Here is an 8,581-nt window from a genome sequence, read left to right as displayed (position 1 = left end):
ATAACTTTTATTCTGTAACTCCAAATCAGACAAATTATATATGAAAAATGATCAGAAAAATCCAATCTATCCATCTGTACTATTTTAATGCATGATTAAACAAGTTAACCTGATGTTTAATGCAGAACAAGGAAAAACACTTTAAAGGGCCATGTTTGGGTCTAAAATTTGAATCTTTGATTCAAATTGGTTCAAACCCTTCTGGTCCTAGTTGCATTAGCCCAACTCACTCGTATTGCCATGTTTCATGCATGCATCATATTGTTGCACATTGTTTGGTGATGGTTGTGTATCGGTGTTCTTTGCGGCAGGTTCTGCCTCTGAGGAGTACCGTGATTACCCTAACGAAGAACCGTATCAGTGCATCGAATCATCAGGCAAGCAACCAACCATTTGATCATATCGATACAATCCCATGTTCTCGCTCCTGCTCTCTTTTATTGCATTAAGACAACGCGTTTCAAACTGCTGTGTGCTATGGTAGTTGAACCCATTTCCTCTGCATGACCTGTCATTGCCACAGTAACTAGATGAAACCCACTAGCATGTGTAGGAGTTGATTGAGCCATATGTATGTGTTGTTCCTACCTTGCTATGCCTGCTATGCTTAGAGTCGTGTCAGGTCTGGTTCATCTGGGTGATGGGCTAGAGTGAAATGGTTATGTCGGTAATGATAATTGTGTGGTAAACACGATTTGGTAAAGGTATCGATGAGAGGCCATGTAGGAGTACATGGTGGGTTGTTTCATTGAAACCGACCTTAAGCACTGAGATATGTATGTGTGATTTAAGATACAGCTACTACCATGCATTGGGCCCTGAAATATGACCCCGCTCGACTTCTTATCCACCCTAGTTCTCTGTCCAGGAGTTGCAAGTAGTTTCTGGTGTTTGTAGCCTACTGGAGGCCGTGGACAGCGCTGACCGTAGGGGTGGGCTGTGATGCGGTAGGTACGTGGCACGGTGTACCGAATACCCGTTAGGTATCTCGGAAACCCTGTTCACATCGTTCGGGGCCGTATGGGAAACCTCGGTCGGACTCCCTGCGGATGGAACCTGGATAGGCGATAAACCTGGACTAGAGACTTAGGTGTTTAGGTAGGTCGTGGTCTACACCCACGTCGGCTTTCGCTTGAAGTCTGCCGAGCACATGTCGTGTGCAGACGCTAAGTGGTGGAAACATGTATGAAGAAGTACACCCCTGCAGGGTTATCATGATCTATTCGAATAGCCGCGTCCGCGGTAAAGAACTACTTGGTTGCCTATACAGTTCATAGACAAGTAAATGGAAACTACTAAAAGCCTCAAGATAAGTGTGAGTGCCGAGGATGGCTCTTCCGTAGGAAGACGGAGGTGGATCCTCGGTAGTGTATTGAAGTGGTGAGTAGTGGACTCGTGTACGCAAAACCATTTCAAGTTGGAGTCTCGTAGGTTAGCCTAGCCAAGAGTCAAAGCTGGCTTGCTGCAACAACTCCACCAACCCTTCTTGATAATATGCATGTATGTAGGATCTGATGTAAGTCTTGCTGAGTACCTTTGTACTCATGTTGCTATAATTTACATTTTTACAAAAGACGCTGCAACCCCTTCTGATGGGTTCTACGTAGACGTTGACATCAATGAGTAGGCTAAGGCCCAGGTGGTGATCCTGAGCTTGTGAAGGACCACGTAGTATAGCTAGGCTTTCCAAGCCTCTTTTATTTTACTAGTTGTCTGTACTCAGACAAGTTACTTCCGCTGCTGGTTTGTATGACTGTATGACTTGAATGCTGGGTCGTGTGACCCGTACCTGTGTGTATGATTATGTATGGCTCCCTGAGCCTTAAATAAAGTACTTGTGTCGTAGAGTCATGTTGTGATGCCATGTTGTATTTGCACATATCGAGCATACTGTGTGTATGTTATTGAAATGCTTGGTATGTGTGGGATCTGACTATCTAGTTGTTTATCTTTAGTAGCCTCTCTTACCGGGAAATGTCTCCTAGTGTTACCACTGAGCCATGGTAGCTTGCTACTGCTCTGGAACACTTAGGCTGGCCGGCATGTGTCCTTCTTCGTTCCGGTGTCTGTCCCTTCGGGGAAATGTCACGCATTGAGTACCGGAGTCCTGTTAGCCCGCTACAGCCCGGTTTACCGGAGTCCTGCTAGCCCAGTGCTACAGCCCGGACCCTCTTGCTGATGACCGACACGTTCGAAGCTGGGTCATGGATGCCTGTCCCTGTAAGTCTGTGCCACTTTGGGTTTACAACTAGTCATGTCAGCCCGGGCTCCTTAACATATGGATGCTAGCGACACTATCATATATGTGAGCCAAAAGGCGCAAACGGTCCCAGGCAAAGGTAAGGCGACACCCGTGGGGATACCGTGCGTGAGGCCGCAAAGTGATATGAGGTGTTACAGGCTAGATCGATGTGTCATCGAGTCGGGGTCCTGACAGGCTCTCCTTCCTTCTAGGCGAGCAGATGAAGATCGCTCTCTTGGCCATGAGGCTTGTGGCCGCCTGTAAAGGCGCCGACAAACTGATGGCACAGATCAGCCCAGGAAGATATGGAGTTGTCCGGCAAGTGCATGAGCCAGGATCTGACATTGGGCTTGAGCACCAGCGGGAAGTAGTTGGCAAGGATCTTGTCATCCCGCCCCCAACAGCTTGCACCGCGATGGTGTAGATGCTGAGGAACTCCGACGGATGCGTCTTGCCGTCGTACTTCTCTAGTACATCTGGTTTGAAATTCTTCATGCTGGGACACTGGACCTGCCGCAGCTCACGAGTGAACTCAGGGCAACCTACAACGTACGGCAAGTCGCCCGGTTCCCCTGGCGCATGCATGTCAACAGAGGGCCCAGCACGCTTGTCGGATTGACGTCGCGCTTCTCTTCGGCGCTCGATGCGAGTACGAGCAACTTCTTGCTGTCGTTCGTGAAGAACTTGGCACTGATCGCGACGAGCTCGTGGATCCGATGACGCAGTGGAGTCGCTGTCGAGGTGGATCTGACGAGTCGGCGATCTTGGCCTTTGGGGTGGAGAGTGCATGGTGGTTGCACCCCCACCGGTTTCGTCGCCACCGGCTCGTGCCCGGCAGTCCTGCCGCGGCTGTGATGCAGTTGGCTGCTGCGGAGTGTCGCCGTTGGCGAAGCCGATGAGACTCTGAATGGTGGCCCTCCATTGGTCGATCTTGTCTTCCGTTGGACGGTAATCCAGGAGCAGCAGAGCTCGCGCCAAAGCTTCTGCTGGAGTGGTGGGCGGCAGTGGCGAACGGTGCAAGGAGCGGGATATGCTCGGACTTCTAACTATGTTAGAAGGAGCAGCATCCCGTCCAGGCGACCATGTCTCGCTCGTGCCAACATGTTGGCGTGCATGCTGGTCTTGAGCACCCCGAGATCCACCAGCTCGATCTTGTCCCAACGAACGTATGGTACTGCGAATACCATGACGCTATCGGTCCTGCGCCTCCTGAGATGGGCGCGGGACATGTACGGACGTCGAGGTCTGTGCAGCCTTGTCCTTGGACCTGGCAGCATCGTGAGCTTCCTCGTTGACGTCCGTTCTTCCGCCGGCGCCCTCCCCACCACCCGTTTGTTCCGGTGGTGGTGGAAAAGACGTAGATGGAGCAGCTGCCGCCGAAGTCTTCTTCTTCGATGGCATGTCGATGAAGAAAATGAAGATCTGGCTCATGTGAACGCCGGATCAGGTTCACGCAATCTCGACTCCCCCTACCTGGCGCGCCAAAGATGTCGGGGAAACTGATCCACGAACACCTATGGGGCCGGCGGACCGGGCCCCTTTCGGTTCGGTGGGGGGCGGAGGCGCACGAAGAGCAGATCGAGGCGGAGCACACGAGCAGTTTACCCAGCTTCGGAGCTCTCCGGAGAGATAATACTCCTACTGCTGCTTGTCTGATTGTATTGTGTTCTTGCTCGAGAGAGAGCTAAGTGTTTTTCTGGCTTCCGAATGAGTCGAACCCCCCCTCTACGTTGCACATGGACCTCCTTTTATATGCTCAAGGGGTCACCGACAGGTGGCAACGCAGAGAAGGGTAAAAGCATAAAAAGTGTTGCGGTTGGTACACCTACTTGCACAGTGTATCCTACCTAACCCTGACGACAGGGGACAAAGGCATTAAATGCCCGTCTGCATCGCCCAAACAGTGCAGAAAGGGACCGTCTGGGATGCCACCATTTGCCACGATGGCGATCTTGTCAGCGCCGCATGCCACCGCGTATCACTGGCTGCATAGCCTCCTGCCACGCGCGCCTGGAAAAGCCCCAGGGCGACACGTTGGTGGATGCGCTGGAGCGTGGGTACAGGGTGGTTACTTGCCACGGCAAGTGCCTTGCCGCGGTCGTCGTCTTGTCGCGCCCGGAAGCTTGTCGCTCACCAGGCCTTGAGATGTCTTGGTTGATCTTCCCGGCAAGCTCCTCTTGCCGGGGCCTTGTTGCCTTGCCGGGACGCGCAGCGCGTCGCGGCAAGTTCCTTGGGATGCCTCGGTTGGCCTTCCCGGCAAGTTCCTCTTGCCGGGGCCTTGTCTCCTTGGCTTGAATACTTTGTTCTTGAATGGTTCCAAGGGAACCACGGAGGACCTTGGCGGTCGCCCGGCAAGCCTCGCCGCGGGGTGTTGCAACTGCCCATGCACAAGTTCGGGATACTAGGGTACCCCTACTCTAGTACACCGACATATACCCTGTTGATGATGTGGCACGCAGTATCAATTGCTTCAGGCCAGAAGCGCTGAGGTGTCTTGTATTCATCAAGCATGGTGCAATCCATCTCAACAAGGGTCATGTTCTTGCGCTCCATGATGCCATTCTTCTGAGGAGTATAAGGAGCATGTAATTCATGAGTAATACCAAGCATGTCAAGATATTCATCGAGGCCAGTGTTCTTGAACTCGGTTCCGTTATCACTCCTAATATGCTTGATCTTCACACCAAAGTTAGTGGAAGCCCTTGAGGAAAACGTTTGAAGACTTCCTACACTTCATTTTTGTAAGTGGTGATATGCACCCATGTGTAACGAGAATAGTCATCAACTATGACAAAGCCATATAATGATGCAGAACTAGAGAACATGGCATAGTGAGTAGGGCCAAAGATATCCATATGGGGTAATTCAAAGGGACAAGAAGTGGTCATGATATTTTTTCGAGGGATGCTTGGATCTGGTGATCTTCCCAGCCTCACAAGCCCCACAAAGATGATCTTTGAAGAATTTGATACCCTCGATGCCAATGACATGATTCTTCTTTGCGAGTGTATGCAAGTTCCTCAACCCAGCATGACCAAGTCGTCGATGCCATAGCCAGCATTCTGAAGCTTTTGCAAGTATACACGTGGCAGGTTGTGGTCCTGCGTGTGACACTCCAAAATTTTAATTTGGTTTTTATCAAAAACTTTGTGGTTTTTGAAAAGAGGCCATTTAAAAAATTTGTTCCAGAAAATCCTTCCTCTTAAAAAAAACTTTCTTTTCTTTGGCAAGGATTTTTATTTTTTTCTTCAAACTGTGGTGTTTGATCTTTTGAAACTTCTTCTCTGTTGGTTCCCTCTCAAATTATTTTGGGAGTTTAATTTGTTTTTCTTTTAAAAAAGAAACTCTACGAAAATTTGGGGATTTTCATATCTTGGAAACCACCCATGACTTGTCATTTTTGCCCATGTGGTAAAACCCCTCCAAAACCTCCCCCACTCCTTGTAATCAGCCTAAGTTCTCTGTCCCAACTAATCCAAGCAAGTTTTGGATTTTATTCTAATTATTTTTTCCTCTCAAATCAATTCTGTAAATTATTTTGAGCCTTAGTGATTTTCAAAGCAAGTACCACTTTGCCTTTGAGTTTTTATCCCAAACCAACTCTCCTGGATAGTCCTTTGTACCCACAACCCAGAACCATCTTGATCCACTCCTCCTCTTTTCAAATTTTTCAAAATCCAGTCTCTGCAAGTTTGGACCAGATTTGCCAAATTTGATGTAATTCATATCTACACTCCTCCAGAAATTCCACCAAAAATCATGCAGCCTACTGGAGCAATGAGAAGCCACTCCACCAAAAATCAGCTCAAGGAAAAATCCCCAGAGGCCTAAAACATTCTGTCAAACACCTGAGCTGCACTGTTCCTTTGCAAATTCAGAAAATTCAGACTTCAGTGTCATTTTTCGTTCGTCAGCTTCACTCACGCGTTCACAGTGCACTTGGCACGTTCCTCGCCGCCTCTTCCTACTGTCTGGAGCACCACACGCGCACTAGGCCTCTTCCTGGCGTCGGTGGCATGCTGGCCCGCCCTCGCCGGCGTCTTCTGCGGCGTCGGGACCTCCTGTGGCGGCCGACAGGGGACGGAACGGCGGCTCAACGCCGTTCGGCGCCGCCCAATGCCCCTCTGCTCTCCGCGTGGCCTCATGCATGCCAGCGCACGCCCGTGGCACCGTCGCCGTGTCCCGGCAAGCACGGAACATGCTCACTGCCGCCGACGGGCCCGCGCCGTCCCGTTCCGTCGAACTCGCCCCTAGTACCAAATCCCAGGCCGATTAGCACCTAAATGGAACCGGTGGGCCTCAACGGCGTTGCCCAAGCCCCTAATCCAACTGCCCAACCACAGCGCCGCCGTAATCACTCGCCGGACTTATCCCGTTCGCGGCAACCGCCTCGGGCCGGCTATATATAGCGCCCCTAAGCTCCCTCTCGCCCCCGCACACCTCCACCACCTCATTGGACCCCGACCAGCAACTAGGAGAGCCTCGAGGGGCCCTTCTCCCTCGACTCCGGCCGCCTCGCTCCGCCTCGGCCACCATCTCGATTCGCTCCGGTGAGGCCGTCTCCGGCGCCCAAACCCCGTCCGTTACCCCCTCTAGCTACCAGAAGCCTAACCCCCTCTTCAATTTGATCTTCACAGCTCTCTCCGACGAAGTGCGCAACCACCCGAGCCGCCGTCCGCCCGAGCCAGGCTCGCCGTCGACGTGGTACTCGCCGGCGACCACCACAACCACCAACCGACGCGGAATGGCGCCCTGAACTCGGAGGTACCCTCCGATCCCCCTGCCTCGCCGTGGATCGTCGCCGGCGACCACCGCGGCTCTTAGGCGCCGACGAGCTTCGTTTCCCCCTTTTTGAAAGTTCAAACCTGACAGGCGGGACCCGCTGTCAGCCTCTCTGTCCTTTCTAAACGAAGCGTTTTCTGAAAACGCCTTCTGCCAAATGCGCTTTCCCTTTGGGCTGGCGTAGTTTCTGCCGAAGCGTTTTCTGTTTTTATAAGCTAGCCCCTGGAAATCTTCTGTTTCATTACAGATGAGTCCCTGGACAAAAACCCTTATAACTTTTAAACAGAAAAGTATTTTTGATTGATTCTTTTTCTGTTCTCTTTAAAATTTTGTCTAGTTTTTTATCAGATTTATTTGAAAAAAATTTGGAATACTTTTTGTGCACTCCTTGGTATTTACGATAGCGCATATATTTTCTTTATACCGTAGATACCGAAGGAGGTGACGGAGCCGCGAACTTCACCGAGCTAGTCTCCGACTACTCTGAACCAGGCAAGCATGTTTGAACTTTTGATATGATGAGTGTCTTGGCATGTTTTGCATTTAGTTAGTTTCATGACATGTTGAGGAGCATATCGAGGAACGTTATTTTATGCAATATTGAGGTAAGTGAGCTCGATTATCCATAAGTGGATGGATGTGAGTATGAATGGCCATGTGTTGGCATGAGGATGGGTAAGATGGCAGTGTCGTAGCATGCCAGTCTTATGCCAGACTATGTGACTTCAGTGTCAAACCGTATCAGTCCAGTTCCTCTCATTTCCTTCCCTGTACTACCACATGTTTTCCGCAAGGAATATGGTTTAGTAAGTTGCAAACCGCTTTTCTGGTACACACCAAAAGGAGAGGCCGTGATGATGGTTCCATGGCCCTGGATTAAAGCCAGTCATCCGGTCAGGGGGCATTGGTGTTTCCGGTTGGGACTGAGAGGGGGCACCCCTTAGAGCGCGCGTACATAAATTTGATCCCATGCTATTCGACATTGTTATCTCCCCGTCTCAAAAGTTTTTCTTGGACGATGTCTAGGGTGATTCCTAGCATCGAGAGGTAGGATTGGTGTGTACTGGTTAGCTGTGTTTTCTTCCGAAATACCGTAAACGGAACTAGTCCTTCGTGACTACAGAAATCCGTTGGCTGTGGGAATAATTTTGTACAAACTCTGCAGAGTCATATATTCCTCCAAATCATCTATTCCATGTCCTAGATCGATATTATCTTATCCTGATCAAATGTCAGTTTTGATGACAGAGACTCCGGTGAATCGCATGAGTGCTAAGTCCGGTTAAATGATTATTCCTGTGGATGGACTAACCCATTTATTCTCATGAATTGAACATTTATTATGAGTATTATTTCCTTGCGAATAAAAGCCCTTTCTGTGATGTCGCCCCGACGTCCGACTGTGGCATTTCTTTTAAAGCCCTTTCTGTGATGTCGCCCCAATGTCCGACTATGGCATTCCTTTTAAAGCCCTTTCTATGATGTCGCCCCGACGTCCGACTATGGCATTTCTTTTAAATCCCTTTCTGTGATGTCGCCCCAACGTCCGACTGTGGC

Source organism: Triticum dicoccoides, chromosome 4B (genome assembly GCF_002162155.2).
Source record: "Triticum dicoccoides isolate Atlit2015 ecotype Zavitan chromosome 4B, WEW_v2.0, whole genome shotgun sequence".
Taxonomy (NCBI): domain Eukaryota; kingdom Viridiplantae; phylum Streptophyta; class Magnoliopsida; order Poales; family Poaceae; genus Triticum; species Triticum dicoccoides.
This window is presented reverse-complemented; position numbering follows the sequence as displayed.